Source organism: Equus quagga, chromosome 18, assembly GCF_021613505.1.
Source record: "Equus quagga isolate Etosha38 chromosome 18, UCLA_HA_Equagga_1.0, whole genome shotgun sequence".
Lineage (NCBI taxonomy): Eukaryota > Metazoa > Chordata > Mammalia > Perissodactyla > Equidae > Equus > Equus quagga.
The window spans coordinates 42424292-42448711 of record NC_060284.1 but is presented as its reverse complement, the minus strand read 5'-3'; the positions used below and the strand labels follow the sequence as shown (position 1 = coordinate 42448711).

At 44.7% G+C, this 24420-nt stretch overlaps 1 pseudogene; it reads right to left on the bottom strand.

The window, feature by feature from the left end:
* The window catches only part of LOC124229848 (acidic mammalian chitinase-like), a 50282-nt pseudogene that overhangs the window by 1631 nt on the left and 24231 nt on the right, over positions 1 to 24420 (bottom strand).

Here is a 24420-nt window from a genome sequence, read left to right as displayed (position 1 = left end):
GTTGTACCTGCTGTATAAAGTATTTGCGATGTATTTTAGAGCATCATTGACGTACCTCTGTTGAAGTGGTGTGTCTCTATCTCAACTGATTCTTCTAATAACATACCAATATGTAGGATTTAGATACACCCTTCCCACCAAAAATACATGAGAGAAGGACTAAGCTTTTTCTCATGATTTTCTTGGTATGATCCACTGGTGAATGCCTGAAATTCTGTGGCACACATTTGCAAGAGATTATAATAGTAGAAAATAGACAGGGAAAAAATGGAACAGGAATAGGGGAAAGGTGGGAGAAGCACTTTGTAATTCATTGAAATATGAGTAATGAGTACTTCATTTTCTTTCATTAAAAAAAGCGTTGGCTTTTACTCTTATTTCCTATCTGATGAAATTACCAGTACAGTATTAATTAGTTGGTGAATTTTTAGTAAATGAGAATTAGTTAATTAATTACATCTTAATTTCACATTTAAGAAAATTACTAAATTTATGATGCCTTTTGTCCCTGAATCTCCATGTGATTTACACCATCATCTCTGGCCGGCATCTGCATCTGCGCAGGGACTCACCACACTGAGGTAGGTGTTGCTGCCAGCGTCAGTTGGGTATGTGTAGAGGCGGCTGTTCTCTCCAGTGTAGCCCTCCCAGGAGTTGTGGAGGTCATAGGTCATGACATGGATATAGTCCAGGTACCTGAGGTGGGGTAAAGGATTTAAAAACATTTCTGATGGTCATTTCCACACCTATGCAGGCAAAAGATACCACTTCCAAAGCCTCGTAAACAAGGTCTCTGAGCAGCAAGCAGACCAAGGATGAGCGTCTATTGCACAAGTGACATACAGAGGTGTTGTGGGACAACTCATCACTCACTGGGATAGCTGGGCAATCTCATACCCAGACTGGATGTTGGAGATGCCATCAGCTACTGCAGTGGTGACCATCAGCCTGGGCTTGTTGATTTGCTTGGCCTCCTGCTCAAAAGCTTCACGCATTTCCTATACATGAGTAGGAGAAAGTCTGTGAATATCAACTCTAAGTTGACTTCCATGACAACTCTTTGAATGAATCTCTTTCATCCTTCTTTCTTCAGCATCCTCACTAGAATAGGGTCTCCAGGTCCTTTATTTCCCACTTAGGGAGCTAGGTTTTCTATACAGCTTCAATGATCTTTCAAATGAGACTCGTTGTGTGGTTTCCAGTCAAAATGATACGGAATGCAGTTCACCTGCACCAGGATAGTGACGAGATGCTTACCCTGAGGTGTGCTCCCACGACAGCCAGTCTACTCCCAATCAAAGTCCAGCCCATCAAACTCATACTGGCACAGGAATTTGATGACTGAGGCAATAAAAGTCTGGCAGTTCTCAGGAGTGGAAACCATGGTAGCGAAACTAAAGGAGACCCAAAGAAGGCAGGGTGAGGGACTGCCTCAGTACTCCCAGTGCCTTGTAGTAAAATCAATGGAGGAAGTCATCTCGAAAAACTTACTGAGCAGTCTCAAAGTTCCAGCCACCAATAGCCAGGAGAGTTTTCAGCTGACTCTGATAGAAAAGAAGCAAACAGTTGTGTCAGAACAAATGGAAAGCAAGATAAGTCATTTTTCAGCATTAGCTGTTAGAGTGATTGAGAAGCCAGGAGAAGGCTCATGCAGCCTCTCATGTTGATTTTCTTCATTCTAAATTGTAAGAGTGGTTGGAGAAGGTCACCTAAGGTTAGCATGTGTCAATGTCTCTACAGTTCTAATTGCTCCCTTGGAGGGAAGCCCCTGACTAAGGACACAGTGCTTTATCAGTGCCAGGTTTGGGTTGCTTCCAAGTGGAAGATTGTTTTCGTCTGATTCCACAAGTACTTGGACTTTCCGAAATTTCTCTTGGCAACTGAGCTATATTTCAATTGACAACCACCTCCTGTGAGCCAGCCGTTTCCCCTGATGTTAGAGTCATCACTGTGCTGGAAATAGTAAGAGAGCCTGGAATTTACCTGTGTGTTGCTTATTGGCCAGTTTGGAATTTCAGCCTGGAGGCTGCTGTGGAAGGTTTTGTTCCAACTGTTGCTGTAGGTGAAAAAATTTTAAACCTCATCCTTTAATCACTTACTTGTTTTTCAGGCCTTTGAAAGCTTGATAGCGTGATCTCATTGTTCCCCACCCCAGGCCAGACTGATATGGGCTCGGTTGGTAAAGTTCCATGTCAGCTGGTAGGCAGAACCTATTACCCAGAGGGAGAGGCTGAGAAACAATTACAGAGAAAGCTCCCTGAGGAGTCACAGATTGCTTAAGAAACCACAGATTTCCAATAATTTTCCTGTTTAAGTCTCAAAAGGAGGGGTAAGTTCTGCATGAGAACCCTGTGTGTTGCTGTAAAGCCATAATTAGCAGGCAATTCAGGGATGAAGACATCTCCTCGGGGCAGTGCTGTCGCTCCAAGAAAGACTTAAAGAGACTTAGAAACAGTGCTTTCAGCGGACATGAAATTTCAGAGCTAGTAAACTCTGATTTAGATGTATTCTAGCCCCCTTTACATGCTGATAATAGCAATTACTAATGCTTCCTCAGCACTGCTTGTGTACCCAGCACTGCTCTGAGTAATTTACTTAGATTCACTCAGTAATCCTTGCCAAAACCCTATGATGTAGGTACTTGTATTATTCCCATTTTACTCATTTGGACACCAAAACACAAAAAAGACGATGGTATAAGTCAACTTAGCACTTGCAGCTGCATCCCTGAGTAATAATCCACCCACGGAGACATGAACTGTCCGCTAGGCCAGAGTCTGGCTTCCGGTTTAGATTCTGCCGTGAACTCCCTACATCTCCCAGGACAAGTCATGTGGTTCATTCGTGCCTTAGTCAACTAGTCTGTGAGATGGAGTGGTAATACCTTTCCTGTCCGCCTTTCCTTTCCACCTCTCAGACAAGAGTTGTTTTAAAGACCCAGTAAGATGACAGATTTGAAAATGCTTTCACAGAGCAGAAGGCACCATGTGGATGCCTTGCCATATCATTTCTTATTGTTAACATTTATTTTTAAGACCACTATCTAGTCAGTTTCACCCTTGGGATTTTTAGGCCAATGATCCCAATCCTTTAAACTTGGTTAGGGAATTTTGAACTTCCTAAAAAAAGTAATTAATGTTTTTTGTTCAAAGTAGAAGGACAGAAGGCCATGCTGAGTTTCCAAATTATGAAGAGACAAAAAAAGAACGATCTAGTGGTCCATCCCAAGAGGAACACACACTTATCTCAGCTGTCAGCACAAGGAGCAAACCTTAGAGCTCAGAGAGAATAACGAGCTACGGGAACACGTCTGTGAGCAGAGCAGCCTTTGTAAATGGGCACTTACTTTGCAGTAGGAAACTTTTCTTGTTTTACTCTTTGAGTCCTTTTACTTTTTGCTGAGGAAGATTGGCCCTGAGCTAACACCCATGCCAATCTTCCTCTATTTTTTAGTATATGGGCCGCCAGGGCAACACGGCTGCTAACAGAGTAGTGTAGGTCCACGCCCAGGAACCGAACTCTGGCCGCCTAAATGAAGCGCTCCAAATTTAACCACGAGGCCATGGGGTCTGGCCCTCTTTGTGTCCTTTTAATACTCTCTGTAGACTCCCAACCTACCGAGGCTGAGGAAGCCTCAGGATTTCTCCTGGAAGCCTCAGGATTTCTCCTGGAGGTCCACTCCTCCCCAACTCCTACTCAAAAGAACGTCAAGTGCCACGAGCCTTGAGGCTTGCCAAGGGAAGCAGACTGCAGAGCAGTGGGAGACCTGGCACTGGGGAAGGAACTGCGTCCCTGTACTTTTGCCAAAAGCAATCAACTCAGGCCATTTGGTTTGAATGCAAAGGTAAAAGAAAATTTTAAAGCGGCAGAAAAACAAGAAGGGGAGAGTGGCTCACAGGCGCAGAGTTGCCGTGGTTCCTCACCAGCAAGGACAGTGAGCTTGGTCACCTTGCCTCAGTGGGAGAGACTCCTTCATCTAACCTGCCTTGTATACTCTCTTCCTCCTCTCCGTGACTTATCAGATTCTCCTTTATCATGATTGCCTCTAAGGTAAATGTTATTGATGGTGCTTACAAAGCTCAAACACATTTAAGAACCCATTATTGACAGGGAAACCATACCATCTTGACTTCACTTTACAAGAAGAAAAGATTGGGCTCAAGCCTAGGAACCATACTAAGGAGCTCCATTATGGAGTAGCTTACGTGGTCCAAAATGGTTTATGTACAGAGAGCGATACTCTCTGTTTGGATAGTGAAGCAGCTAATTGGCTGTTTCACACTCTCTTTGACAGGCAGAAGCATTGACTAACTTTGCATTCATTCATTGTTTGCCGTCATTCATTCATTCCTTCTAAGAACAAAGGTCCCTCTTTAAGCAAAGGCATAGAGGGGCGTGGGCTACTCTGTCCTTTGCCCTCAAATACATTACGTCCTTCCCTCCTGTTCCTTCTCCTGTTCCTAGTCCTCCTACTTTGACCCATACTTCTACTCCTGAAGAGGCCCTAGCTTGGTTCCTCTCTGTTCAGGCTCCTTTCAACCATGATAATTCCCTAGGTTCAGCTGCCTTGGCAGCCCCCAGCATAACGCACCTGGCCACCAGACCCTAAGCCTAATGGGTGACACTTTCCAGGTGGTTATTCCCCCCAGGCCAACACCTCTTCCTGTTACCCATATTTCTGGGAATGGTTCCAAAGTTCTCTTGGTCACTGAGGCTCTCACTAGAATAGTTTTTTTGTCTCATGCCTTTCCTCTACTCTCCATAACCCATTGGTCACTGAGATCCATAGTGCTCCTCTCCGTGCTGCCACAGTGCCCCCCTCCTCAGGACCTTCCAGTCTACTCCCCACCACCACTGCTTTCGGAGGTGATCATCTATGATGGTTTACTGTAGCCTCATTTTCCTTTTAAATTTAGTCTATATATGGACCCAATTCCTAGGGGATGGGGGTGGGGCTTTAATGGCTCCCCATTGTCTCATAGAAAGAAATTATTTTACTTCCCCTGTCGTCAAGACTCTCCACAATCTGGCCTCAGCTTATCTTTCCAGGCTTGCCTCTGGCTAGCCCCTCAGTATAAATCTTATATATTTAATTGCACCATTCTCCATGATCCAAACAAGTCTCATCTCCACGTTTTTGCTGAAGCCATTCCCTCTGTCTAGAATATAGAATATATTCCTCCTCTACCCACCTCCCACTGCCATGTTTAAAGGCCCAGCTCTGATGCTTCCCGTCATGACACCTTCCCCAATCATCACAGCTGGAAGTGATCACCTTCTTCATCTCTGTTCCTCTGGAACTTCGTTTGTACCATTCAGATAACTTGTTGCTTATTTTTATGAGCATGGAACTAGTGGAAAGTCCACACAGATTAAAGTTCAAATCCTTTCTACCACTTAGGTGTAGGAAGCTGCGAAAGTTCCTTAATCTCAGTTTCCCAGTTTGTAAAAGTGAGATACAAAGCCTGCTTTGCCAGGCAGTTCTAAGCATTAAACAAAATATCTATAAAGAATCAAGTGCATAATAAGCACTCCACGAATGATAATTATCATTATAGAATATTACACATATGCCTTATCTTCCCTGTTGACTTAATGCTCCTTAAGAACAACAATCAAACCAATGTTGATTACCGTATCAGACCTAAAATCTACTTCCTATGCAAAATAGGCCCCCAAAATAAACATTCGCTAAACATTAAACGAATTAACTTTAGTAGGAGTCACTATTGCAAGTTTGTTTTTTTTGGGGGGGGGGGGAAGATTAGCCATGAGCTAAAATCTGCTGCCAATCCTCCTCTTTTTGCTGAGGAAGACTGGCCCTGAGCTAACATCCGTGCCCATCTTCCTCTACTTTATATGTGGGACTCCTGCCACAGAATGGCTTAACAAGCATTGCGTAGGTCCGCTCATCGGATCGGAGCTGGTAAACCCCAGGCTGCTGAAATGCAATGTGTGAACTTAAACACTGCGCCACGGAGCCGGCCCCTGTGAGTATTTTAAATACAAGAACAGGCTGGTATAAGGGCATCTTTTTGGGCAGGGAAATTCTGATTTCTTTCAAGTCACATCTTGTAGAAGGCCATCTAGATGCACTGCCTGCCTTAGTACAAGCACTAGGAGTTGCAGGACGGATTTTAGTTGAGTCTTTTTACAGTCTGAGAAGGGCTGCTGTAAAGCTTGTAGTGGAAACGCAAATCAAAACTGCAATGAGATATCACCTCACATCCGTCGGAATGGCTATAATCAACGAGACAAGAAATAACAAGTGTTGGAGAGGATGTGGAGAAAATGGAACACTTATACACTACTGGTGGGAATGTAAACTGATACAGCCACTTTGGAAAACAGTATGGAGATTTCTCAAAAAACTGAAAACAGAAATACCATATGATCCAGCTATTCCACTACTTGGTGTTTATCCAAAGAATAGGAAATCAACAATTCAAAAAGATTTAAGCATTCCTATTTTCACTGCAGCATTATTTACAATAGCCAACACATGGGAGCAACCCAAGTGCCTATCAACAGATGAATGAATAAAGAAGATGTAGTATATATACACAATGGAATACTACTCAGCCATAAAAAAGACAAAATAGTGCCATTCATGACAACATGGATGGACCTTGAGGGTGTTATGGTAAGTGAAATAAGTCAGACAGAGAAAGACAAATACCATATGATTTCACTCATATATGGAAGATAAACAAACACATAGATAAGTAGAACAGGTTAGTGGCTACCAGAGGAAAAGGAGATGAGAGGAGGGAAAAAGGGGTAAAGGGACACATGTGTATGGCAATGGATAAAAACTAGACTATTGGCGGTGAGCACGATGCAATCTATACAGAAACTGAAACATAATAAGGCACACCTGAAGTTTACACAATGTTAAAAGCCAATATGACCTAAAAAAAAGAGTGAGGCACTGAGGCAGAGTGCACACCATGTACACCTGGAGGAAAGGTAAGTGTGGTTTTTCTCATCTTCCTCTCCAGCCCTCCCAGATCATCACCGGTCCCTCCTGTGTCTCCCTAGCTGTGTTTCAGAATGTTCCAAGTATTCCTCTCCCTTAAAAGTAAAACGAGTGAGCTAGGGAGTATGAGCAGTACAGCACATGGAGCACTTTGCTGGTGCCTGTGGGTCTCGACTCAGTCCTACCTCTGATTTGCTTGGGGTTTCCAACCTGTTGAATGGCATTGAAGTCCTGACCCCACACTTACTCCCAGGATCTTAAGGTTCTTAGGTGAGTTCAAGAAAGTTCACAATCATTTGTGCTAGTTTAGTAATGGAGCTTGGTTCTTTGAAAGTCTCCCGATCCTCTTGTGGGCTCCTCGAAAGCACTAGAGGACTATTAACATTGCTTTATTCTGGCCTCTCTTTCAATGGTAAGGGCAGACCCCAGTCTGTGATTCCAGGGAAGTGCTGCCCACATTCCTCAAAGGACTCAAAGGACCAGGATCACAGCAGCGGTGGATACAGGGCAAGGGAGGAGGGTGAGAGGCAGAAAATACAACCTTTAACCCAGTCCAAGGCGTAATGGATGAGAAAATTTCCCGGACTTGGAAGTCAGGAGATGTCTAGTGTGAGCTCTGTCACTAACATGCTGCGGCCCTTGGGAAAGTCACTTGATCTCTCTGGCTTCCTATCTCATGTATTTGTAGCCAATGATTTCGATGTTCCCTTCCAGAGACGGATTAATATGCTCTTACTCTGTCTCTCTCTTTGCCTTCACACCAGATGCTAGAATATTTGACAACTCTTTTAAATAGAATAAATGTCCAGATTCTCAAATTTCCTACGTACTCTTTGCTAGAATTTATTTGCCTGAAAACTAGTTTGCAGTGTGAAGATTTTCCTTCCTTGCTTCCCCTTTCACAATTGTTATTCTCCCCAAAGAGCAGAGAAAACTGAATATAAAACATGTGGGTAAAAAAGCTCTTTCTCTTCAATGAGGCAGCCAATCGGCATATGTAGAGATGCAGATCTCCGTGAGACCCTGATGGGTAAGACTGTCACCCCTGAGGCTGAGCCCAGTGACACCACTGAGAATGTCAAAACCAAAATTCAAGATAAGGAGGGCATCCTACCTAGCCAGCAGTGTCTGGTTTTTGTGGGTACCCACCTGGAGGATGGACGTACTCACTCGGACTACAACATCCAGAAAAAATCCAGCCAGAACTTGTTGCTTTGCCTGTCAGGTGGCATTAATGAGCCTTCTTTCTGCCAGTTCCTCCAGAAATACAACTTTGACAAGATGATCTGTCCCAAGCGTTACCTCTCTTGCACCCCCATGATGTCAAATGTTACAAGCAACACCAACAAACTGCACCCCAAAAAGAAGGTCAAATATCGCCCCTTCTGCTCTGGAGGGTGGCCACCTGCACAAGCCCCATGGCCCTGGGGTCTCAATAAATTTTCCCTTTAATTGACTGGAGCAGAGAAAAAAAAAGATTGTAGATTTAAACCTAAATATACCAGTAATTACATTAAATATAAATTGGCTAAGAGCTCTACTTCAAAGATTGCCAATCTATTTTTTTGTTTAAAAAGTAGTTAAGTATGTGCTGCTTATAAGAGATATACCACAAAGACACAGCAAGTTTGGAGTAAAAGGATGGGAAAACTGTACCATGCAAGCACTAACCAAGGAAGGCTGGTGTAGCTATACTGATATCAGACAAAAAGTAGATTTTAAGATAAGACTTGGCGGCCGGCCCGGTGGTGGAATGGTTAAGTTCACATGCTCTACTTCGGCAGCCCAGGCTTTTGCCAGTTGGGATCCTGGGTGTGGACTTAGCACCGCTCATCAAGTCATGTTGAGGCCGTGTCCCACAAAGCAGAACAGAAAGACCTATAACTAGAATATACAACTATGTACTCGGGGGCTTTGGGGAGAAGAAGGAGGGAAAAAAAAGGGGATCGGCAAGAGATGTTAGCTCAGGTGCTAATCTTTAAAAAAAAGAAAGAAAGAAAACAGATAAATCTTACAAGAAAAACACATAATATTGAGTGAAATAATAAAGTCAACCCTAGAAGAGTACAGGAAGTATGATAGGATTAAAAAGAAAAAGAAGCATCCATAGAGATAAAGAAGGACATTTCATAATAAGGGGTTAATCCAATAAGAAGATAGCGAAGTTCAAAATATGTGTAACAGTTAAGCTGACAGAACTGAAAGGAGTAATAGACAAGTTCACAACCATAGTGGGAGATTTTAAAGTACCTCTTGATATCGACCCTGATATCAGTTTCCCCACATTAAACCCAGCATATATGGGGTTAAAAGCAAAACACCCATTCCCTGCTTACTCTCTGGCTTCCTGGCTCCAGAATCCACTATCCTCCATGAAGACAGACACCGTCAAGGACAAGCACCTGGACTATCTCCTCCTGCAAAGAGATAGGGGCTGGTGGGAAAGCTGCTGACCAGCAAGGTCATGAGCTCCCTGCTGTCTGCAAGTAGTCTCAAGGCCAAAGACAGGCTGGTGGGAAAGCTCCGACCAGCAAGGCCATATGCTCCCCCTCCCCTACCTAAAGCCCCAAATAAAAACACTTCCTTTTAGCTTTTCGGGGAGTTTGGGATTTGAGCGTTAGCTGCCCTCTCTCCTTGCTCAGCGCTGTGCAAAATAAAATTCCTACTTTCTTCCACCACACCCGGTGTCAGAGATTGGCTTGCTGAGCAACGGGTGAGCGAACTCACTTCAGGTTCGGTAACACTCTCACAGTAACAGAGCAAAGAAAAAAGTCAGTATCTAGATCTGAGCACATGATTAATAAATTTGCCCAGTTGACTTACTGCACCCACAGTTGCACAATCACATCCTTTTCAAGTGTACATGAAGGAGTGAAGGGGGCAGGGGCTCTTGGTTCCAGAGAGCTCTCACTTAAAGCACATACAAAGAAGAAATACTCTAATGAAGAGACACAATCCAGCAAGTGGTCCTCAAAGGTGTGTGCACAGAAGGCTGAGAGTGTTGCCGTAGAAATTAGCATATGGGGAACCAGGTAGGAGGTATTAAAAGAAGGCATTCTTCCAGTAAAAGGTGAGTCACGAGTTGGAAGGAGCAAAGGAAGGAGGTACAGTTTCTGACCCCTATAACCTTGTAGTCAGCTACTGTACTTACAGTAAATGCCATTGGAATGCACCTGTACCAAATGGTTCATTCATGAATGTTCATTCACTTATTTAAAAATGACCTAATGAATGCCTACAATGTGTCCGGTACCATGTTGATGCTGGCAACAAGACACAGGACTTCCCATCACTGGTGTGGACAGATAAATAAGTGAAAAATTATGATCTGGTGAAGTAAATGCTATAGGACAAGTTACTCTGGAGTGACCATTAGAGCCAAATAAAAAGGTGTCTAGGTTGAGGAGTGGGCAGCTATGCATCTGGATTTAAGGATTCCAAAGAAAATAGTCAGAGGGAGGCAGACAGGATCAAGAAAATGTTTTTGGAGAAGATGGCTTTTAGAATATCCAGCATTTAGCTCTGAGATACAGTAAAGACATGGAGAGACAGGGGCAAGAGAAGGCCAACAAAGTGATAATGCAAAACTTCACCACTGAAAAGAATAAAATAGCTCTGATATGCTGATGAGACGGAAAGGCATCTGAGAAAGTGAAAAAAAGTGAGGTACAAAACACAAGAAAAAGATAGTAATGGATTATTCTGGAAAATGGGACTATAGGATAAGTGTAGACCACTGTAAAATGGCCACGGTGCATTTTAGCTCTTTGCATCAGGAGATGGAGATGTTTACCCCACCCTCTGAATTTGAGCTGGCCATGTTATTTACTTTGACTAATAGAATGCAGCTGGCGTGACATAGTGTGCATCCTGGGCCTATTCTGAAGAGGCCCTGCAGCCTCTGCTCTCACAGTCTTAGAATGCTGAGCCTGCCATGTGAGCAGGGCTAGTCTGAGGGAAGACGAGAAACATGTGGCCAGTCACCCCAATGGCCCTAGCTGACAGCCAGGCAACCCCTAGAAGCAGAGCCATCTAGCTGACTGCCAGGTGACCCCAGATGCATGAGCAAGCCCAGCCAAGGCCAGCAGAAGCAGCCAGCTCATCCCAACCCAAATCGCTGACCCACAGAATTGTGAGCTGAATTAATTATTGCTGGGTGTTTTTTAAATTTAAATTTTATTTTTTCAAATTGTAGTAGAAAGCAACAATATAAAATTAACCCTCTTAACCTTTTTTAAGTGTACACTTCATGAGTGTTTGCTATAATCGCATAGTTGTGTAACAGATGTCTAGAACTTTTTCATCTTGCCAAACTGAAACTCTATACCCATTAAACAGCAGCTCCCTCCTCACAGTCCCTGGCAACCACCATTCTATTTCTGCGTCCACGCCTTTGACTACTCTAGATATCTCATGCGAGTGGAATCATACAGTGTTCGTCTTTTTGTGACTGGCTTATTTCACGCAACATAATGTCCTCAAAGTTCAACCATGTGGTAGCATGTGAAACTGTCTCTATTTTAAGCCACTATATTTTGGGGTGGTTATTATGCAGCAAAAGTTAACTGACATAAAAAGGGTGGTCTCAAAGTGTCTGATTCATTAAGTCTGGGGTGAAGACTTGAAAATACTGATCTAGGTATTAGTTGTAGTAAAAGGCGAGAGAAAAGACTTCAGAGCCAAACCATAAGCCACACAAAGAGATGTGGGGAGCAGGGTCAGGCCCAGGAGCTTTATCCTCTAAGCCAGTGCTCCCTAGACTGTCGTTCGGAATTGTGTCAATGGGTATTCACAATGAAAAGGGTTCTTTGGTTGAATATGTTGGAGAAATGCTGCATGTGAAAAGCCTCTCGTGGAAAATCACAATTCTCTTTATATTGAGAACCCTGAGAATCCTCTATGCTTAACCTGGCATTTCCCAAATATGTTTAATTCCTGGAATTTTTTCCCAGGTTTGTTACATTACTCTCCTACAGAACACACCAAGAAGAGGATATAATAGACAGTGTTTCACAAATTATTAAACTACGGAATCCATTTGTCGGGCATATTTATTGATATCTTAGAGTATATAGTTTAAAAAAACATTGCAGCTCTGTTCAACAGAAACATATTGGGAGCCACATACATAACTGTAAATTTTTTAATTGCCACATTTAGAAAAGAAAAAAAGAAACAGGTGAAATTAATTTAATAATACATTTTTACTCTAATTTATCTACAAGATCATCATTTCATGTGACTACTCATTTTTATAACATATACAAGTTATTGAGACATTTAACATTTTCTTTTCCCTTTGTGAGTCTTCAAAATCAGGTGTGTATTTCACACTTAAATACACATCTGTTTGGACTAGCCACATTTCAAGCGCTCAGTAGCAACTGTAACTAGGGGCTACCGTATTGAATGGCCCAGCTCTAGAGAGACCAGCAGAGAGCTCAGCTCTGGCTCTTGTGTTAGACGCTCCTCATAGGTTTGCTTTGATTGGTTGCATTCTGGATTTACGCCCTCTCATTCTTTTGAGGGATGCTGTAGGGAGCCTCTCTATATAAAACAGGCCTTGTACTGCAAGGACGTTCATCTTCACATTATACAGCGTTCTCTTAATGAAAATCCTTAGGGGAAGCATCCTTCTGCTCTTAGAATCTAAAATAGTACCGTTTTTCATTTTGTACTTCTCTTGTTGGTTTGTTCTGATTTTCTGGACATTATAAATTGTGTAACTAATTTTATTTCTTATTTTTCATTGGCTACCAGAAATATAGAATCAAATTTGTGGCCTACACACAGCACGAATATAGGATAACATTTCCCAAAATGTGTTTATCACTAGCTTGCAAAAGACTGGTGTTATTCAGAACACATTTGGTGAAATGCTGCAGCTGATGGAAGAGCCACCTGTCAGATCTAAATGATAACTCTGATAGAGTTGTTAAAAAAAAAAAAGGAGTGATAGAGTGGGGAACTAGAGACAGCAGAAATAACAAGAGTGGAGCAAGTGAGTGTCCATGGGAGGAATAGTGGCCAAGGTGGGGGCACCTGATCCCACAGGCTTGCCCACCTCCCATGTGGGCACCTAGAGCTTCTTGGCCAGGAGGTTTTAAAGACCCAGGCGTCGCCCACCTGCCCAGTGTTGCTGGGGATGGTGCTGACTAGACCGTGGCCCACTTTGGCTGGCGCAAAAGGAGCCACAGCAGCCAGCGCCCAGCAGCCTTGGGAGTCCTAAGGCGCTGCAGGCACCCACGAAGGTGCACATTTTGGAGACGAGTTTCCTGGGGCATGACCGGACTCCTCCCCTCGCCCCACCTCTTTCCAGCTAGCAGAAGGGCAGTATTTCCCTTGGATTCTGGCCAGCATTTGTCTTGCTTGACAGCTCAAGTCATCTCAGGGATGCTGGATGCCCCTGCAGAGGTTTTGAAAAGCTCTTGACAACCTTTAGCAGTGGATCGCCCAGCCAGTGGGAGGATGAAGGGCGCAGGTTGCTGTGAGAATTCTGATGTGCAGGAGGCGTTGATCAATGACACCTCCAACGCGCAGTCTCTTGACTTTCAACTGCCTCCTTCCGGGGACAGGGATGGGGATTTCCTCACCGGCCCGTCCCCACCCTGTCGCGTCCTGTCCAGTCCCGCCATGCCAGCAAACCCGCTATCTTCGGCCCTTTCCTCACCCCAAGTGGAGATTTCAGCGCCTCGGCCCATCACCTCAGCTCTGCGCTCCTCCACCCAGAAGTCCCCCGCGAGGGTGTAGGGATGGCAGGGCCCGCGCCGCCTGCGAGAGGGAAGGGGTGCAGGAGATGGGGAGAAGAGAGGAGGGAGCGCCGAGGTGCCAGCAAGTGCGCTTACCTGGCTCTCGGCTTGGGATCTCTCTGGCTGGGGTCCATTTCCACGAGGGGGAAGGGGAGGGAAACGGTGGCTGTCGCGGCCCGGCGCTGGGCGGATCATTCAGCGCAGGCTGTGCAGGTGCGGGTGGCTCCCGGAGGGATGGCTCCAGGACCGCCGCGCACTTGCCTGCCCCTGACGCGCAGGTGGCTCACTACCTGCGGGCTATACTCAGTCCTCCCCGCGCCGCCTGAGAGGCCCATGTCCCGCGGAGAAGGCGACCAGTCGGGGGCAGCATAGTGGCTCCAGGTTCCTGGATGGGGAGTACTGAAGTCAGTGGAGGGGGTGCTAGCACACTTGGTAGTGCCACCTGATCTGCTCCACTCTGCTCTCCCCTGAGTTCTGAGTAAGAGCCAAAGACTGGGGCCTGGGTTGGGAATGAGGGGTGGTCTCTGGGTGTGGCTGGGCCAAAGGGCGGCACAGAGGTCGTCGACACCAGAGCCAAACTGCCAGATTTGAGATGCACTGTCAGCTGTCTAACCTTAGGCAAGTCTCTCAGCCCCTCCGTGCCAGTTTCCTCTGTAAAGTGGGACTAACCACCATGACTACCTTAGTGGGTCCTTATGAAGACTCCACGAGTTGATGTTTATAGAGTGCCGAGCACAGGGCCTGCTCATAGAGTGCTGTGTACGTGTTGGTTAAAGCTGCAGGAAAGAACTTGGAACCAGGCCTGGGGGAATACCTAGGGCGGCTTCCTTCCCGCACAGCCCGGGCAATGAGAGAAGGAGCCATCAGGGTGTGTGGACTCTCAAGATGAAGACAGCCATCCAGACACATGTACAAATGGCTAAAGGGCAAGCCACAGGGATCACAGGGGGATCTGGGGAAGCCCTGGGCCAGAGACGTTTTAACGGCTGTGAAATGTGTGCAAAATATGTCAAATCCACTGGAAATTAAGTTCAAGTTTACTTTTTGTAGTTAACTTATAAAGTGGCTGGGTCAGCACTTTATGCAAATCTGGAGTGTTCTTTTCTGCTGATTTGTGAGAACACTCAATATGTAATGGGCTATCTGATCAACAATTCTGAGTCTCTTCACATAATTCATCATCCAAACTCAGACATATTTAAGACTGAAGGGGGCAATAGAATTATGTAATTTTTGAAACATTTATTTAGGAAGAAGATTAGCCCTGAGCTAACATCTGACGCCAATCCTCTTCTTTTTTGCTGAGGAAGATTGGCCCTGAGCTAACATCTGTGCCCATCTTCTCCATTTTATATGTGGGATGCCTGCCACAGCATGGCTTGATGAGTGGTGCCTATGTCCACACTGGGTTGGACATGGCCAACCCCGGGGCTGAGGAAGCAGAGCACATGAAGTGAACTTAACCACTGCGCCACCAGCAGACCCTGAAATATTTATTTTTGATTGATATTTTGTTGTACAAACGGACTTATCAAATAGTTTTATTAAAGCTATTTTCAAAACATTTTTTTCTAAAAGGTAAAAATATATATCTGCCCGGTTAATTCTGAATAATTAGTCTTGCTACCTATTCACAAACTCCAATTAGTTTCTTAGCCATATTTCTAGTATGTTGTCACTGGCATTTTTCTGAAGAATGGAGCTCTTTTATTACAGTTTTATTACTTTTAATTTTTTCATGATATTGGCTGAAATCTTCATCAAAGTTGTTTTTCATGTTCATCCTTTCAGAAATGCTGATATCTTCTGTGTTAGTTTGCTACAGCTGCATAACGAAATACCGCAGACTGAGGAGTGTCAACGACATAACTTTATTTCCTCGAGGTTCTGGAGGCTAGAAGCCCAAGATCAAGGTGTCTGGCAGCTCTGTTTCTTCTGAGGCCTCTCTCCTTGGCTTGTACCCTGACGATCTTCCTTTACCTCCATTATCTCTTTAAATGCCCCATCTCCCCTATAGTCACATTCTTGTTTGGGGGGTCGGGGGCGGTTAGCACTTCAACGTAGGAATTTTGGAGAAAGGCAATTCAGCCCATAACACCTTCTATTGATTTTCCTCTGTAGGCCAAAACTTTTTTAATTGAGAAAATCTCTCTGTACATATGCTCAGAGGAAATTCTGCTAAATGGGGAATGTTTTCCATTCTAATTTTTTTCTATTAAAATGTTTAAATATTTCAACTCAAATATTTTCACAGTGCTATCTTTTTACCTCCATCTAGAGATCCTTTCTTCAACAAATATCTTTATGAGACAAAACTCATCAAATAAGTTATCTCTATTTATGACTCCTTTGAATATTTCCCCAAATTCAGATGCTGCAAGATTGCAGGCCTCTTCAGTTTCTTTCTAATCGAATATAGCGATAAATGTATCTAATTAAAAATAGTGGTTCCACTAAAGAATTCTTCCCACAAATTGAAATATTTCAAAACGCAATTTTAGAATTTCAAAATTGTACGTTATGTGTCATTTGAGCACTTATTTAATCTGTTCAACACCTCTTTCAGAGTCTCTATTTGCAAAATTCTTTTTTAAAATAATATTAACTTTCTTAAACTTCAAAAGTTAGTGTTTTGGAGCTTCATTTATTGAATACTTTGACAAAATATTTATAACTGATTTGGAATAAAATACAGCCAAAATTTAGAAGATGTGCAGAAAAAAATGTTCAATACCACTGTGGAACACTTTGAATTGATTAAGAAGTAATTCTTCATGGTCCAAACATTTCTAAAATCCAAAAGACATTAGGCAGCAAAAAGAGAAAGCATATACTGCCAACTGATGTATATTTTCTTGCATTCAACATGAGTGTTGTCAAAGGATAGTTATACGTTAGTTATCTATGTATATAAAGATATTTGAAAATTTGGCAACTTTTATTTTGAATGATAGAATGTCACAGTTTTTTTTGGACGTCTTAGTGAGTGATTTGTGGCCTACAACAAATTCCCAGGATGTTTCTGCTCTGTAGGTTTTTTAATTTAGCAAGAATATTGTTTTTACATAATGTTGTGCTCCATCAATATTTGGATTTATTCTTATCACCACAAAATAGTTAATTTTCAATGTTGAGCTTTTTAACTGAATTTACAATAGCATTTACAGTAACATCAGATGTTCCACCTTTGACATAATGAACCACCAAGACATTTACCTTGATTTCATGAACTGGGTGAAAAAATTCAACCATCATTAGAATTAACTTACACGATTTTTCTCTTTGAAGCATCTGATGAAGTTGATATAAATTTGGTATAACTTAAAAGCTTGTGAATTTGTTTTGCAACTAGAGCTTGACTTTTATACATATTCACACACACACACAAAACACAGAATAGAAAAAGAAATTAATTTGGCACATCCATCATTAGATCTACTGAAATGAAAATTTCTGCTTTACCGAGTGATATAAAAAACACCTCTGGCAACTACTTTTGCTAAATCATCATCTTTAGGTAAAATCCTCTTGAAATAATTAGTACTTTTGGAGTAGATGCTGATTCTTGTTTAGCAGCTTTGTGTCTTCCAGTTTTCATGCAATATCAAACAGCCTCACGGTGGAAAGCAAACATCAACTAACATCTTATGCAAGTTGTACATTCATTTTAATTTTCTTGGAAAATGGAAATTCCATATTTAATTTTTCGTTATATGGGCATTTTAATGTTTTTTTTTTTTTCAGTTCATTGCTGACAAAAGCCTTTACCTGCAAAATAAAAAGTGTTGTCAAACACTAGAATAAGTAACTGGTTGTAGATTTACGCCACACAATAAATGACTAACCCAGTAACATGAGCATTCAGATTACTCTATAAGCTCACTGGTAGGACCACTGAGCTTCTATTTCTCTGTTCATATTCCAGATACTCCTGACCTACAATTCCCCTCTGACCCCACCACTGGTGACCCGATGACTTTGTGCATCTCTCCGGCTGCGGTTCAGGCCGTGGCACACGTGGTTGGCCCCCAGGAGCAGCAGTATCAGTAACCCCCCCCCCCCCGCCAGTCCTGGAGAACAGAGGGGGTGCTCTCCCCAGCCACCTCCATCCAAGCACAGGTCAGCAGTGAGCACCCTGCACTGGTCATTGCAAGAGGCTATAATTTAAGCGTTGTCAGCAAAGGGCCAGGGAAAGAGAAATGGGCTATCACTAGTGGATGTTTAGGTTTAACCGTGTGTTAAAGTAAGAATTCTGTGTACAGACCGTGGCAGAAAGTGGAAGTATAAAGTGGAGGAGTATCAAATCCATTCCAGGTAACTTTGGTGCAACTAGTAACAAAAGCATTTTATAGTAAAATTTAAAGCCCAAAAATCTCTAAATGAATAGGAGGCTAAAACAGCAGTTAACAGCTCGGTCTATCCCAAGCAAACTGAGAGGTACCAAGGTGGACAGACACCCTGCTCATACTCCACCTCGTGAGCTGGGAGGGAGGGAGATAAACTTCCAGAGGTTCTGTTTATTTTTATGCCATTTTGTCAAAAGAGCACAATCCACAGAGCTGGTTCGTGTGGAAGCACTTCCTTGCTTGGTGAGCTGCATTCTTCAGCTTCCTCAGCTTGGTAACTGGTTTGAGGGAGAGCAGAGGCTATGCTGTCCCAGAGATGATAGGAGCGAGACCTCTCACCCCTCATGTAATGTGCCTTTTCTTTTAATTTTCTTGGTGCCTTCCCTAAGGGAATTGAAGGGTACATTTGGGTGTGGTGTGGCCATAAAAATGATAATGAACTACTTTTTAAAAAATGAGCTAATTTTGCAATCAGTGCTGATGGTCTTTGTTCCTCCCCTCATAGGTGTGGAAATGGAATGCGTAGACGATCCTGCAGGCGGCCATCACGTTCTGTGCTCAAACAACATGTACAGCTTGCTTGGGGTTGGTTAGCCCTGGAGTGGGAGCTGAGTAAACCTGGTGAAGGAAGAGTCCCTGAAGGAGGTGATGCAGTAAATTAAGTGTCCTGAGTCCACTCACTCTTCTGGGTCCTTCTGCAAGAACTTTGGAGGGATACTTGTGGGGAAGAATAAAGACTTGATCTCTCTTGTCCCCCACCCCCAGAGCCTCTTCCCCCCACCTCCTCCCCTCAGGAAGTGCCCAGAGGACCAGAACTTCCCACAGAGATGCTCAGAGAGGTCCCAGCCACTGCGCCTCCTTCTCTCCTAGACCCAACCTCTGGAGACCTGTGGGGAGCAGGAAGGAGGGACTTCTCTTTTACACGCAGGGCAGTATAGTGCAGATTTATAAATCAAAGTAGACAACTTGGAATTCTGATTCAAAACTTCCATTTAATCATTCTTTTGTCCTACAGTCCCCAATGGACCCAATAGGTGGATGGCCTAAGCCCAGTTACAGCAAGAGTAGTTGGTGTCAAAGACCAGGCCTGTCTTACAAGCCTCCTCACAGGTGTGCCCATCCACATAGTTCGAGAAGGCGCACTTGCTGGTGGAGCTGGATTAGAGATCCTTGGACTTCCGGCACAGAATCTACTATCACCAGCGCTGCCATTCCAAGTAGCTGCAGTGATGATGGGCACCAAGCTGGTGCCCAGGGTAGAGGTGGGCGCTCTGCAACCTGAAGAGAGTAAGAAAAGGGCCCCCCATAGGTTCTGGAGTAGACTCCTTTCCCAGGACAAGTGTTGTGTCTATAGGGTCACTGGGGGTTCCTCTCAGCCCAGGGCACATCCTACCTGACCCAGTGTTAAATGCTCTGGGCCTGAATCAGTGATACTCAAGTTCACAGCCCAGCTCTGCTACAATCTATGTGGCCAAGAACAGGTCATAACTTCTATGAGCCTGAATTGCCCCTGTATTTAGGGGATAATAGTTCTATCTCTTAGAATTAGGTAAAGCACTTCCCAATGTGCTTGGTATACAACATAGTAAATACTACACAAATACTGGTTTTTATTTTATTTTTAAGGGGAAAAATAATGTGTATTTATCACCTTTATCACCTAAATGCTTGCCAAATACTATGTTCCATAACTCCTCAAAAACCTACAAAGTAGAGAAATTTTACAGAGCATTTTATTCATGTTAGCTAAGACAAGAATTGAGATTCAAAACCAGTTCTGAGTTCAGAGCCTATGCTATGCCCACTACACCAATATCTTTTTTTTTTAAATCACTTTATTGAGGTATAATTGACATACACAAAGCTGTACATATTTAATGTTACAACTTGGAAAGTTTGGAGGCGAATGTTCATCATGATCACCACAATTGACGGCATAAAACTATCCATCACCTCCAAGAGTCTCCTCTTGCTCTCTTTAGCTGTTATTATTTTTTTGGTGATAAGAACATGTACCATAGATCTACCCTTCTAGCAGATGTTTAAGCATACAATACAGTGTTGTTAACTATGGGCTCTATGCTACACAGATCTCTAGGACCTATCGATCTTGTGTAACTGAAACTTGGACTCTTTGACTAATACCTCCCTCTTCACTCTCCCTAGTTTTTATTTTTAAGTAGACTGATACACCTGTCTCCAAGAGTGCCTGTGAGGATAACATAAAATCTAAAGAACCAGCAGACCTGACATGGAATAAAAGTCTAACAGTCAGCGCTGGCTTTCTCCCACGGCTTCCTGGACCCCTTGCTTTCTGGATTTGCCCCGGCCCTTGGGGCTTGGGCAGAATTGTGTGTTGAGACCAACCGTTACCCTGTCCTCGCTTTGGGGCAGGCACTAGCTGGACCCCTTCGGGGTTCTCCCTCTCTCATCCCTTTCCTCATCTCCTAACTTTGTAATCCTTCCCTTGCTTTGTCTTCTGTGCTCCACAAAGTTCATAAAGCTTAGAGCCTTGTCCACAGAAGTGCCCCCATGAAGTCATCCAAGTCAATGACCCAAATCACGGCTCCTCCAAGCTGTTCTTCATCAGCCACTCAGCCTGTGGGAGAGAAGCGGGGGGACTGTGGGGTGTCTTTGCACAAGTTCAAGGAGCAACTCCAGCAGCATGGTGGGGAGGATGATGATCCAGTTATGGGGAGGAGGGACTGGGAGGGTGGCTTTCTTGCAGTGACTCTGAGGGACTCATGAACATATTTGTATTCAAGGAAGATTTTAGGATGACCAAGTCAGGGAGAATAAGTCTCGGGCCCAATCAGCCCTTTTCCCCTGCCTTCTGTTATCACCAACCATTTCCTGAGAAGGCTTGTCTGAATTGAAGCTTGGGTGGATTGTAGTGTCATAAGAGATATAGGGCCCTTCACACAGCAAGTGTCTGTCTGGGCAAAGAGATGGGGCCCCATATGGGGAAGTATGGGAGGGCCCCAGGGTTGGTGAGTGGTAACCACCCACACCTGAGCATGTGAACGCCAGTGGCCACAAGACTAATGGGCCAGAGGATCTCTCACCTCCCGGTTTCTCTTCAGCCTGTATATATTTGCCGTAAGCAGGAGAAGGAGAAACTCTGATCTACGCTGTTGCCCTTGGAGTGGGGAAGAATGCCTGCTCAGAGAACTGGATCAGGACCAGAGCAGAGCAGGGGAAAAGACCAAAAGGGAGTCTCCAGGAGTAGGGCAGGACGAGAAGGGGCAGGTGCTGAGGGAAGGGAGGAAGGCAACTGCAATTGCAGAGTAGCAGAGGGGCTGCTCTAAATGCCAGACTCTGCAGCGGGGCCATTGACTCCCCCTGAGACCTTAGGGCTTCTCTGGGTCTTGCCTCACCTTGCCTCACCTCTCTTAGGTGTCTCCTGGGATTGTAACTCAAATGCACTTGCGGGACAGGTTCCCTCTCTCTCTCAATTCTGCAAAAGGAAGGGTGTAGAGGACCTTACCTTGAGGGTGAAGCTTTTGCGTTTAGCATACCCAATCCACTGGTTCCCCGTGTAGACACAGGGCACCTCCTGGGGGGCGTTCCCTGCCTCGGTGGCTCCTTTCAGGAAGGAGCAAACCTGGGGCAGGAGGAACAATCACCACTTGGATGGGCCCCACTTTGCTCAGCCCATCTCTCCTTCCTCTCTCCCTTTCTTTTCTGGGATACACTCTCCACCCCACCCCTCTTTGCTGGAAATAAGAGCTCGTGGTTTCAGTTTCACCCAGCTCCCTGCCTTGATTCCAATCCAGTGGCACACTGGAGAGGACACTGGCTGGAAAGATGAGACATTAGCTCTGTAAGGCTTTTTCTGCCTCTGTCCCCAGCCCTGTCACACCTGTCCCCAGAGTACACATTCAGGAAAACATCTGCCTCATTCATTTTTTCTACTAACTGCTCCTGTTAGTTGATTAATCCTTGGTCAAGTCTATGCATTGAGCTTCTGCTCTGTGGCTGGCAGGGAGGGGGAATCACAGAACGTTAGAATGGCAGGGGATAGCCCAAGTCTTCCGTCATCTACGGAGGAGAAATGGCCTTGTCCTGGCTCATCAGAGTTATCCATTTTCCCTCCCATCTGAAGCCCTCAGGTGCTCAGTGGGCCCTTCTTTCCTCCTCCTCTTCCTCCCTTCCTGTCTCCCTCCCCGCTTCCTCTCTTCCTTCCTTCCTTCCCTATCTCCCTTCCTCCCTCCCTCCCTCCCTCCCCCAATTCTTCACTGTGTTATGAACCCAAGGAGGCTGCAAGAGAGGAAGGAGATAATGCAGGAGGCCTTGGAGCACAGAGAGTTGGGGTGGAGGCAGAGTGAATGGAGGAGAAAAAGCAGCTACTCTGAAAGTTCAACTGGCTGCCTGGGAAAGACTCACCCCCAAGAATTAGCAATTTGCTCATTTTGATGGGAAGTCCTAAATGTGAGTTCTAGGCCCGAATGGGCACTCAACAGCTTTTTATAGGGAGCACTGCAGGCCCCCCATCCTGCACCTGGCTCCCCTCTGCAGGCTGGGTGGGAGCTTGGGAATAAAGGGGAGGGCGGGCACATGGCTCCTGTTTACCTTCTGAATCTCATCTGTTTTCCTTCTTGGGTAATCAACCCCAGGACACAAAGGGGACTCAGTGAGAAAAGTCTTAAAAAGTTGTTGACTGAAGATACATTTAGGAAAATGGCATATCTGGCACAGGTATGAGGCTGGTCTAGCGTTCAAGGTCATTACAGGTCAGAATGGGCCCTGTGTGTCAAAAGAGATCAGCTGGGCCCTAGGGGAGGAGTACGGACAAGGGAAGTCAGGCTACCATTTGGCGGGGCTTTATGCCTAGCCAGACATGGTAGGTAGCCCTGTCCAGCCTCCAACTCTTTGATTCTATTGTAGCAATAGACAGCGGATAGTGGCTAGAAGTCTGTGAGATTTTACCGAATTGGAGTGAGAAAACATCACTTTCCAAGGTTGCTTCTGTTTAATTGAAGGCTGCTGGTTTACAGAGGATGGAGGAAATTCAGGGGGGCATTCATTTCTAATTGGGCTTTGTTCAGAAGGGAGAAGTGGCAAGGCCTGGGACAAGACCCCAGGGAACCATGTAAATCAGAGAAGAGACAGCTGCAAAAATGCCTATGGATCAAGGCTCTGAAAATCATAATGTTGTAGGACCTGCCTCCCTCCACTCCCAGCCTAACTACCCATGCAGAGAGGGGTGGATCTATAGGAAGCCCACCATGATGCCACATCACAAGTGTCTAGGCAATATCAGAGGGTCACTCAGCCCAATAAGGCAAGAGAGGAGAAAGGTGTGGCCCACTCTCCTGCAGAGTGGGCCTGGTTGTACCTTTGGCATTGACACCAGCCCCAGGACAGCCACCAAGCCTGGCTAAAGTACCAGTTAGGACAGTTGGCATTGCTGGCTGCACTCCCAGAACACGCGACAGGAAGTGTGACAATACTTCCCACTTAGAGATCTTCCAGGTGAGTTTTCAAGATCTTCTGAAAGATGCTGATCAGACCCTTGGGAGCTTCGCACTGACACCCATGTAAGGGCAATCTGCATTCACAGAGAACACAGGAATGGGTTCTATAGGCTTCCCTGCAAGTATGAAGAGCTGATGACCCTCCTGGGTCTGTTATCCACAGTCTCCCCTGATCCTTCCCACGCCCTCGACTCAGTTGACCTCTGTCTGAGCACCAGTCATTGACTGCCAGGAACTTGAGGCATTGACTAACTAAAATTGAACAAGTCTTGAAAATAATAATAATAATAACTAATATTCATTCAGCACATACAATGTGCCAGGTACTTCACATGTATTAATTTATTTAATCCACCAAACAACACTTTGAGGCAGATGCTGTTATCATCATCCATCTTACAAATTAGGAAAACTGAGGCACAAGGAGACTATGTAAATTGCCGAAGATCACACTGAGAAGTAGCAGAGCTGTGACCCAAGCAGAGAAGCCTGCGTCTGGGGCCTGGGTTCCATGCCCGGCTGCCTCCCACCCACACACCCGCATGCGACGCTCACGTGTGGTTCCTCTTCAGCAGAGGACTCTTGGCCTTAAAAGTTCCACTGAAAGGGGTCGTCTAGGGGAAAAAAAAAAGGCTGACAAGGGTCCCTCTCCAATCTCAGCTAAATAAGAGGCCCTAGTCTCCTGAATCTTCTCCTGGACGTTTGCAAAGTGAATGGTTCTCTCTTCACAGCAGTTAGGAGAGAGGGCTCCACAGAGTTCAGGGCTTGGACTCCAAGACAGAGGCCTTTGATGGACTCTTAGGCTCCATGCAAGGCCAAGGTTAATGTGTTGGCAGCTGTCCATGATAATCAAAGTAGCAAGAAACACA